Raw genomic sequence first — 10908 nt, 5'->3', positions numbered from 1 at the left:
GGAGGGGTGGAGTATGAAGGGGAGTTCAGTTTCTTATTTATTTATTTATTTTTTGAGACAGAGTCTCATTCTGTCACCCTGGGGATAGTGCTGTGGTGTCAGCCTAGCTTACAGCAACCTCAAATTTGTGGGCCCACACAATCCTCTTGCCTCAGCCTCCTGAGTAGCTGGCACTACAGGAGTGGGCCAGGATGCCCAGCTGATTTTTCTATTTTTAATAGAGACAGGGTCTCACTCTCACTCAGGCTGGTCTTGAACTCCTGAGCTCAAGTGATCCATGTGCCTCAGCCTCCCAGAGTGCTAGGATTACAGATGTGAGTCACAGTGCCCAGCCAATTTCTTGAATTTTTTGAGGATTAATGTGTCCATAGGTGAGTAAACACTTTGTTATTTTGAACATTAATGTTGTAGTTGATCTTTCTGAATTAAAAGCTGAGTTCAAGTGCCCTCCCCCGAAAATGTGGCTTATTTGGATTTGATGGGAAAAAAATGTTCTCACCAGTGAATACACAGCACTGTCAGATATTTACTGTGAAACATGTAATGTGTATTATTGTTTCTCTGGGAATAAGCATTGCAATGTGACAAGATTTTACTTTTCTTTTTTATTACAATGGCAATAATTGTCCTTCAGCTGACATTGTCTAGGATGTGATTATTCCAGCCATTTTTCTGGCTGTTGTACCTTGTGAATGCTGTGTTTACCAATATAACAAATTATTCATTGACTAATGGTTCAAATAATTTTAGTGTTTTTAAAAACTGTCTTTCATTTAGTCTCAAACTACTAACGTCATAGTTACATAATAGGTTACCCTCAGATGTAAGTACTAACAGCAAGGAACAAGATAGGTAATTCTACTGGATGAATACTTAATAAAAAATTGAAATGAAAAACTAAAATGAACTTTAGATACAACAAATTTTGTTATGTTTTCATTTATTTATCCTTTAACAATAAAAATAATGTCACATATAAATATTGAATACTTTCATTGTGCTGCATTTTGAAATTATATTAATTTTATTACTAAATTCATTTGGATAGAATGGCAGGAATAAACAAAAAAAAAGTTAGTTTTCTCATGTATTAAAGTTTACAAGCATTGTTATCTCATTCTATTCCAAAAAAGGCAATAGCTTAGAGCATAATCATGTGTATTAACAGAACTTAATAGCCTTGTGTATTTACACTTGTCAATATGTACTATTTAAATAAGAAAAAAAATGTTCTAAGACAGCATTCATTTTAAAGAAATGATATGTTGATCATGGTTTTTTTGGGGTGGGTTGGTTTTTAAAGGGAATAACTAATAAAAATCTGCTTTAATGGCCAACTGTAAAGGCAGTCTGTGGGTACTGACTGCAGAAGTAGGTTATGGTGGCAGGTGTGAACTCTTTGCTCATGAAATCTTCCAAGTGAAGCACAAAACCCAGAGAGAGAAATGTGCTCTTACTTAATAAATAATATGGAGACTTTGCACGTGTAGAGAATTCAGATTTTTTCAAACCATTTTCCCCCTCTGCAATTTCACATTATTTCCAAAACAACCCTATAAGATAGGAAAGCTTCTATTATACTCATTTTACAGATTTCTCAACTATTTCTACTAATCTTGACATATTTATAACTATTATCTTGGTTCAGGACTGCAATACTTCCCACACTGGCTGTAATAATATTCTCTTTCCTGGAGCCCTAGCCTCTGATCTCTTCCCACTGCCAACTGCTATCAGAGTTATCATCTTAATCCAGGGCCCTGAATATTGCATTACTTTTCTTCAAAACCTTTACTAATTTTCTTCCCATCTGTATTTGTGTAAAATTCCTTATGTAACTTTGATATGCTTCTGATTTGCTACTTGGCTTAAAAGATGGGTGGGGCAAAGGCAATATATGTAACCTAAACATTTATACCCCATAATATTCTGAAATTAAAAAAATAAATAAAAAATATATTCAAAATACACTAGTTCTACTTAGTTGTCTTTGTAAATGAAGCCAAGAAAAGAAACATGGGCAAATAATAATTTATTAATATAAATAAAAACATAATGTAATATTTTAAAAAGACAAATCAAGTCATTACAAGAGCATTTTATGTTTGATGAAGGGCTTGCAAGCATGCTTTTAGTTAGGAAGTTTTAGAAGTAACATGTTCAATAATGAAATAATTGTAGCCTTCTAGAATGTTGACTGACAGGTTTTGACTTGCTAATGAAATTGGCATAATATTTTAATGAATTATAACTGAGAAAATGAGAATAATGAAATCCAGAGTTAAAATAAATGGAGTAGATTACATGGGAGATAGAGTTAAATTTCTCGTAAAAGATATCTGATGACAAAGTAATTACCAAATAATTATGTAGTAAATTGTATTTTTATCTCTACCAGTGGGAAAACATTCAGTATTTGCTGATTAGCTTTAAACATTGTTAAACAAACTTTCAGTAAGATTAATCTTCCTGTCAAAAACAGATTTCAAAAATGTTTAAATCAATATTATGTGCCAGAAGAATTGGGATAGATGTATTAATGATCCTAATTCTACTTTTATAAGTCTCAAACTCCATCAAGTTATTTTCGTTACTGACATGATTTTGTAATTTGAATACATGAGGATATTGATCTTCCAGTGCTAGAGCCAAGAATTTTGCAATCCCAAAGCTTAGCTTGGGGATCATTCTCTCTCTCTCTCTCTCTCTCTCTCTCTCTCTCTCTCTTTCTCTTTCTATCTATCTCACGCACACACATACACTAAATAAATTAATTTTTACAAGATTTCAAAATCAGGGAGGAGTGGAATTGACCAAGACTAATGCAGTGGTCTCAGTGGATCAGTGATTTCAATGACATGTATATTTACCAGGATCTTTGCTCAAATTTCTCCTTATTTCCTTAGCTATAGCCAGCTGTAGACATCTATCACTTGATAAATCTATCTATTTATTTTCTTTGCTTCTGTTTCCAGGCTGCCAAGTGTTGCTGGGCAAATCTTGCTAAGTCAATTAGCTTCACGACAACCTTACACTTTCTAGCTCTGTTGGATTCCTCACCCCACCCCCAAACTTCTTCACCATCTCTTTGCCTGTTTCTAGTCACATTCTCTCCAACAGACTTTAGCAGCTTTTCTAAAAATTTGTTCCTTTTTTTCAATGGTGTAGTTTACTCCCCCAATTCTGCCGAGAGAGAAATATGGCCCTCACAGGCCCAGCCCCTGACTTTGCCTTTGTGCTTACGTGTGACATCGTGCATTCTGGCTTCCATCCTTTCTGTAGGAAGAGGAGAAGTTGATTGTCTTTTTCCATTGAATCATTTCATCCTTGCCAAATATAGTAGACAGAACGACAGCCCCAAATGTATTAACTTCTGAATCTCTAGAACTTGTGAATGTTTTACCTCACATAGCAAAGAGACTTCACAAATGCCATTAAATTAAGGATTTTGAGATGGGGATATTACTTGTCTGGGTGAGCCCAATTTAACTACAAGGGTCCATAAAAGAAGGAGATAGGAGGGTCAGAGAAAAAGATGTGACAATGGAAACAGAGTGGTGGCTGTGTATGAGAGAGAGAGAGAGAGAAAGAGAGAGAGAGAGAGAGATTTGAAGATGGTATGTTGCTGGCTTTGAAGATGGAGGATGAGGCCACAAGCTAAGGAATGTAGGCAGCCTCTAGAAGCTGAAAAAGGCATGCAAATATATTCTCTACTACAGTCTTCAGAAAGAAATTCAACCCTATTGACATCTTAGCCCCATAAATCCCCCATTTAGCAAATATATTCTCTACTATAGTCTCCAGAAAGGAATGCAACACTACCGACATCTTAGCCCTATTTCAGACTTCTGACATCCAGAACTGTAAGATAATAAATTTTTGTTGTTTTAAGCTACCAAGTTTTGGGTAATTTGTTATAGCAGCAGATAATATACCAATGTGTTAGTTTCTATCTCTTACGCAGGAATTCTATCACATTATCTTCTTTATTTTCTCTAGCATCAATTTGTCTATTATTTTAGCTCCTGAATTTTTCTGTTAACCTTCTGCTCAAATTGCTGATCTTATATCTCTCTTTACTTTCAGTGTCATTTTTATTAAAAAATAGTTCGTGTCTTCCATGCTTGCCCTTCAAACCTTGGTCTGGACCCCTGCCCTATTATGAATGGCTTTTTTTAATTTCAGTAAATGTTTCTGTTTGCCAGATTAAACTGAACTCGCATCTCACTTGAGGCATTTATAGTTTTTGACAATAGTGGCGTGTGCTCTTGTAGCTTTTGCTATCATTTTGATTATTCTTTCTTGAATTCTTTACTGGCTCTTTTCTCACTAGAACCACCCCTTATATGTTAATAGATGGCCAAAGTTCTATATTTCTCTCTTTCCTTTTTATTTTCCATATAAACCTGGGTTATCCCATTTACTCTCATGGTTTTAATTACCAGTTACAAGTGGACAGCTTCTAATCTGCCAGTCCCAACTTTAGTCTTGGATTCCAGAATTATCTATCTCCTAGACATGTCTGCCTGTATGTTCTCTAAGCACCCCAAACATCATTTGAACCTGGAGGGATCCTTCTCATTTTCAGTGTCCCATAGAAGGAACAGGGAACCACCCTTAACTCCTTTGTCCTACTGATTTCTCTTCCACTATGCTCAGGTGAGGATATTTCATTAATATCAATCAAATTAATCTTTATATCCCACTGTGCCAGTGCCTCCACCATTTGAAAGGTAATTTCATCTTCTCTCTAGAATATTTTTATACAAACCTCCTAATTTGTCCTTCTTCCATAAAATTTTCTCACCTCCAAGCCCATTCTCATCCCACAAATAGCATGACATTCCTAAAGCTAAATTCGATCATGTCTCTGCCTTGTTTAAATATTACTTCTATATCCATGCTGCCAAAGTAAAAAGCACACATCTTTTAAAATCGCCTGTAAGGTCGTATTCCTCTGGCTAGGTTCCTAATCTCTCTCCTTTCCACGTCAGATACCTTATGCTCCAAATACGTTTAGCAGATTCTTGTTCACTAGGCAACCCTAAACCTTTTCTTGACTTCATGTCTTTGCACACATTCTTCCTAAAATTTGCTTCCTGCCTTCTTTACCTGGAAAAGTCTTCTAATTTGTTAAGCTTATATATCTCTTGTCTTTGAATTCTTTCTTAACTAGCCAGAACGAGTCTAAACATGTTTCCAGATCACTCTGCTCCTGTGTATGTTATAGCACTTATTACATCACATTGTAATTATTAGTTTTTGTATTCTGATTAGTCTTTGAATTCTTTAAGGGTGAAGACTGTGCTTTCTTTGTGTGTATATATCCAGTGCCTAACACAGTACTTGGCTTATGGGAAATACTAAATAAATGTAGTATGGACAAATGAACATCATAAATTGATGTGAACAAAAGATCACATAATGATTTTGTGAAAAAACAACACTCAAAGGGTCTTTAAAGAAAACTAGAGGAGGCTGTGCAAGAACTGATTTTGAAAGAAAACAAATTACAGATGATGTGGCAGTGGAGATAATAGTTCAAAGATTTGACATTCCTTGTGAGGAAGGTCCTCTATCTTCACTTAGGTAGCCAACATACAGATGAATAGGATGCCATCTGTGTTCTCGAGTGATTACAATCAAGAGGGAAGGACAGTCATATAAACAGTTTGATGGAATAAGGGATTTCAATAGCTACCATAGGTGTGCACAGCAGATAGTAGCATCATACAAAGAGAGAGTGGTGAATTCTTTATTCTTTCTAGGAAGCTAGGTAAGGCTTCCTAGAAGAATTAATTTAAATAAAAATGTAATATTTTTGAGAAGGAAACAAAGCAAATATTAATATCAGAAATTGTAAAATATAAAACGGATACTACAGTAGTAGACTATTAGTTCTTACAGGTACTTCTAAGCCAATTGAACACATGCAATATTTACGTTCATTTATATATATGTTAAAAAGATTTACCCTCACTGAAAATTTTGCTTACTGTAAATTGATGTGTCTCATTGATTTTATTAAGCAACTATATTGAATTTTTACCTGGCTAGAGAAAAAAAATCAAAATAACTCATTACAGACTCTGATCCTATTACGGTGGAGAGGGATCAAAGCACAGAGTCAGGTAAAGTGATAGAGCTACTGTTGGGCCTGGTATCCTTATAGTGCTTAGTCTTTGTTCTTATTCCCACATTGTCTAGGAGTATGATCAAAGGCATTCAGATCTTTCGGGCCACATAGCTTGAACCTGATAGTTACCATGGAGAACAGATTCTGAAAAGTCTATAAGGACATCATCAGAATATCAGTCAATTATTATTGTAAATTAAAGAAATATCCATGATGTCAATAACTAAAATTCATATAGGTAATTAATTCAATAATTTTAGCCTATAATTATTTAGCCCTATTGGGGGAAATTAAGTTAAATGCTGACACTATTATTTTAATAGTTATTTTCTGCAATTTTGATAAACAATGAGGTAAAGCATGTCCACAAGCATTTGATAATGAATTTTATTTCAGAAGGATACATGTGCTTAAGGAATAAAGTAATAAATATACATATAGAAAAATTGGGCAATTTTGCAACTTACTATATCTGGATGAGATAAGTTCCCAAAACTTATTTGTCTTCTTTGTTAGGAATATGTTAGCTATTTTTAGGTTGTTTTTATTTTTCTACATTCCTCTTAATTTTATCATCAGCTGGTGAAATTTCTTTGAAAACTATGCAGAATTTTTATTGAAATTGTGATTAATCTGTAGATTAATTTAGAGAGAATTGAAATATTATGTCAATAGATGAACACAGTACACATCTCTATTTGTCTACTGTTTGTTTCAGTAATGTTTTTTAAATATGTGTAATGTTTATTTTTTCTAAATTTATTTTATAATTTAAAAACAAAAATTTCATACATTTATGTGTACAATATGATGTTTTGCTATTTGTATACATTGTGGATGAATATATCAATTAACATATCCATTATTTCACATACTCGTTTTTTGTGGTGAGAATACTTAAAATCTATACTCTTAGCAATCTTCAAGTATATAACACATTGTTATTAACTAGGGTAATCATATTGTACAATAGATCTGCTGAACTTATTTCTTTCATCTAAATTTAGTATCCTTTGACCAACATGAATCTTCATTCTTTTCCTACACCCCCCAGCCCTTAGTAAATCACCATTCTACTCTCTACTTCTGTGAGTTTGACTTTTTAGGTTCCACATATAAGTGAGATCATGTATTATTTGTCTTTCTGTGTCTGGCTTATTTGACTTGTCATAATATCCTTCAGGTTTATTTATGTTATTGCAAATAACAGATTTTCTTCTTTTTAAAGGCTGAATAGTATTCCACTATATGTATATACCATATTTTCTTTATCCATATATCCATTGATGGACACTTAGCTTGATCTCATATCTTGGCTAATGTGAATAATGCTGCAATAAACATGGCAGTGCAGATATCTTTTCAACACGCCACACTCATTTCCTTCAGATACATAACCCAATAGTGGGATTGCAACACCGTTGGTAGTAATGTAAATTAGTACAGAGTTATGAAAAATAGTATGGAGGTTCCTTAAAAAATTAAAAATAGAACTGCCATATGATCTAGCTCAATAAAGTTTTAATTTTTCTACAGAAAGAGCTTGAAAAATTTTTGTTAAATTTATTCTTAGGTATATATTCCTGTTATTATTTCTGTGATTGGTGTCTTGATCAAAAGCTCATCCAAGATTTTTTATAGAATCACTATTTATAATAGCAAAAGTAACTGGAACTAAACCGAGTGTTCATTGACCAAAGATAGCATGAATAAATTATGCTCTATCCACACAATGGAATATCATACATAGATAAAATTGAATGAAAAAAAAGTATACAAAATAATGCAGGAGAATCTTAGAAACACAATACTGGGTGAAAAATAAAAACAATTCTCATAAAGCTACATGTAATATATCATTTTTATAAACTCAAAAATAACCAAACTGAATACTTAATATTTTAGCGATGTTCACACATATGGAAAATGTTAAAAAAACAGAGAATAGCTAAATGATATTCCATTCCAATATTTTTTATTCATTCATCTGTTGATGAATATTCAGGTTGATCCCATGTGTTGGCTATTGTGAATAATGCTGCAATAAACATGGGAGTGCAAATATCTCTTTGAGATATTCATTTTCTGTCCTTTGGATATATACCCAGAAGTGATATTGCTGGATTTTATACATTAATTCTATTTTTAATTTTCAGAGAAATTTCTATTCTGTTTTCCAGAATGGCTGTACCAATCTATAGATCATTAAATATGAAATGTCCAATTTCGAATCAAAAGTGTAGTTTATTGTATCTCAAACTAGAAGCAATGCAGTTAATCAAAGTGTATGCCTAAATTATTGATACAGTTTTGCCATCTTAATAGTAGCTTGTTTATGCCAGCCTGGAGAGTGGCGATGAAATCACGACAGGCATTTTCCACAACTTGTGGAGAATTGAATATTTTTCCTTGTAAGAAGTGGTCCAAAGTCTGGGAGAAGTGGTAGTCAGTTGGTGCAAGGTCTGATGAATACGGTGGATGACAGAGAATTTCCAAGTCCAGCTGCTGTAGTTTGAACAGCATTGTTTGTGTGACATGTGGTCGAGTGTTGTCTTGCAAGAGGATTGGCCTGTCTCTATTGACCAATCTCGGCTGCTTAATCACAAGCATCCTCATCATTTCATCCAAATGATTGCAGTAGACATCTGCTGTAATCAACCAACTGAGATTCGTGAAGCTGTAGTGGATTATACCAGCACTGGACCACCAAACACACACCATTAGCTTTCGTTGATGAATATTCAGTTTTGAACTGTGTTTCGGCACTTCATTTTTATCCAACCATTGTGCCAAACCTTTGCGATTGTCAAAAAGAATCCATTTTTCATCACATATAACAATATGGTGTAGAAATGTCTTGCCTTTATGTCATGACAGCAAAGAAAGGCAAGCTTCAAGACAATTTCTCGTTTAATTCATGCAGAGCCCATCTATCCAGCTTCTTTACCTTGCCACTTTGGTTCAAATGGTCCAATATTGTTGGAATAGTAGCATTAAACCTTGCTGCTAATTCATATTAGGTTGAGATGGATTCGCTTCTACTACAGCTTTCAGGTAATTATTATCCACTTAGTCTCAGTTCTCCCACATAGCTAATTTTTGAGATTCAAATCACCAGAACAGAACTTCTCAAACCATTGATATACTGTGCATTCATTAGCCACATCCTTCCCAAACACTTTGTTGGTATTTCGAGCTATTTGCGCTGCTTTGGTTCCACAACACACTCATATTCGAAAATAACACGGATTTTTGACTTATCCATGGTTTCACAAAAATTGCTTTAAAAACAAATTTGAAAGATAATCACAAGCCAAATCGTGCATTTGAAAGACTGAGGATGTACCTTCACGATAAAAATAAAACAAGAAGGGTCAAAATGAAATGTCAGAGATATCAACTATTAAGCTTAGTGCTTAAGGAAATGATACTTTTCATACTTAATAACTGAATGTTTTTTTCTCCCATTCCAGAGGTTGTCTTTTCATTTTGTTGATTGTTTCCTTTGTTGTGCAGAAGCTTTTCAGTTTGATGTAATCCCATTTGTTTGTTTATGCATTTATTGCCTGTGCTTTTGGTGTCATATTCAAAAAATCATTGCCAAGATCAATGTCAAGGAGATTTTTCCCTATCTTTTCTTCCAGGAGTTCTACAATTTCAGATCTTATATTTAAGTCTTTAACACATTTTGAGTTGATTTTTGTACCTGGTGTAAGACAAGGATCCAATTTTATTCTTTTACATGGGGATGTCCAGTTCTCTCAGTACCATTTATTGAAGAGACTGTCAGTTATTTTGTATTCTTGGTGCCCTTGTCACAGACCAGTTGACTGGATATGCCTGGTTTTATTTCTGGGTTTTTTATTTGTTCCATTCATCTCTACATCTTTTTTTATGCCAGTGTCATATTTTTTATTAGTATAGGTATGTAATATAGTTTGAAATTAGGGAGTGTGATCCTCTAGCTTTGTTCTTTTTCAAGATTGCTTTGGCTATTTAAGAATTTTTGTGATTCTATGTGAATTTTAGGATTATTTTTTTTTTCTATTTCTTTGAAAATGCCATTTGAGTTTTGACAGGGATTGCATTGGATCTCTAAAATCTTTGAGTAGTATGGAAAGAACAACCAGAAAGGCAAAAGAACCATGGGGAATCATTACTTGGCCTTTAGTCCTAATGAAGGAACTGGCAACATCTTCCCTGTGGGATTTCAGAATTGTTGTGACCCAGTGTCTTCTGTCTGGGTCTTATTGTTTTTTTTTTTCAATGGGAAAGATTATGCAATGGTTACCTTTGCCTGTCCCAAAGGAGATTATATGTTGGGAGTATGGTAGCCAAATTATATTTCTGTTTACTTCACAGGACTTCATACTGAGAGTCCAGAACTGGATCCAAGGGTCTCCTTTACACCTGGACTTGATTTAGATGGTCAGTTTGGGACTTTGAGTTATGCTGAGGGAATGAGAATTCGGGAGGCTTTGTGAAGAGAGAAGTGTGTTTTACATATGAGAGAAATGTGAAACATTGTAGGCCAGGAGGCAAACTAAAGTAGCCAGCCTCCAAGTTCATCCTAACTATTCCTTGTGTTCTGGTAGTCATGCCTTGTGGAATCCCCATCCACAATGAATCATGGCTTGCCTGTGTAACCAATAGGATATTGATAAAGTAACAGGTGGTTTGGGTTTGTGACTTCTAATGTTGGTAGGTAATTTTTTTGCTCATCAATTAATCATAAATACCTAAAAGATTTCCTAGAAGATATTCAATAAATA

Source organism: Propithecus coquereli, unplaced genomic scaffold (genome assembly GCF_000956105.1).
Source record: "Propithecus coquereli isolate 6110/MARCELLA unplaced genomic scaffold, Pcoq_1.0 Scaffold24, whole genome shotgun sequence".
Classification (NCBI taxonomy): domain Eukaryota; kingdom Metazoa; phylum Chordata; class Mammalia; order Primates; family Indriidae; genus Propithecus; species Propithecus coquereli.
The sequence above is the reverse complement of the archived record's forward strand: the minus strand, read 5'-3'. Positions refer to the sequence as shown.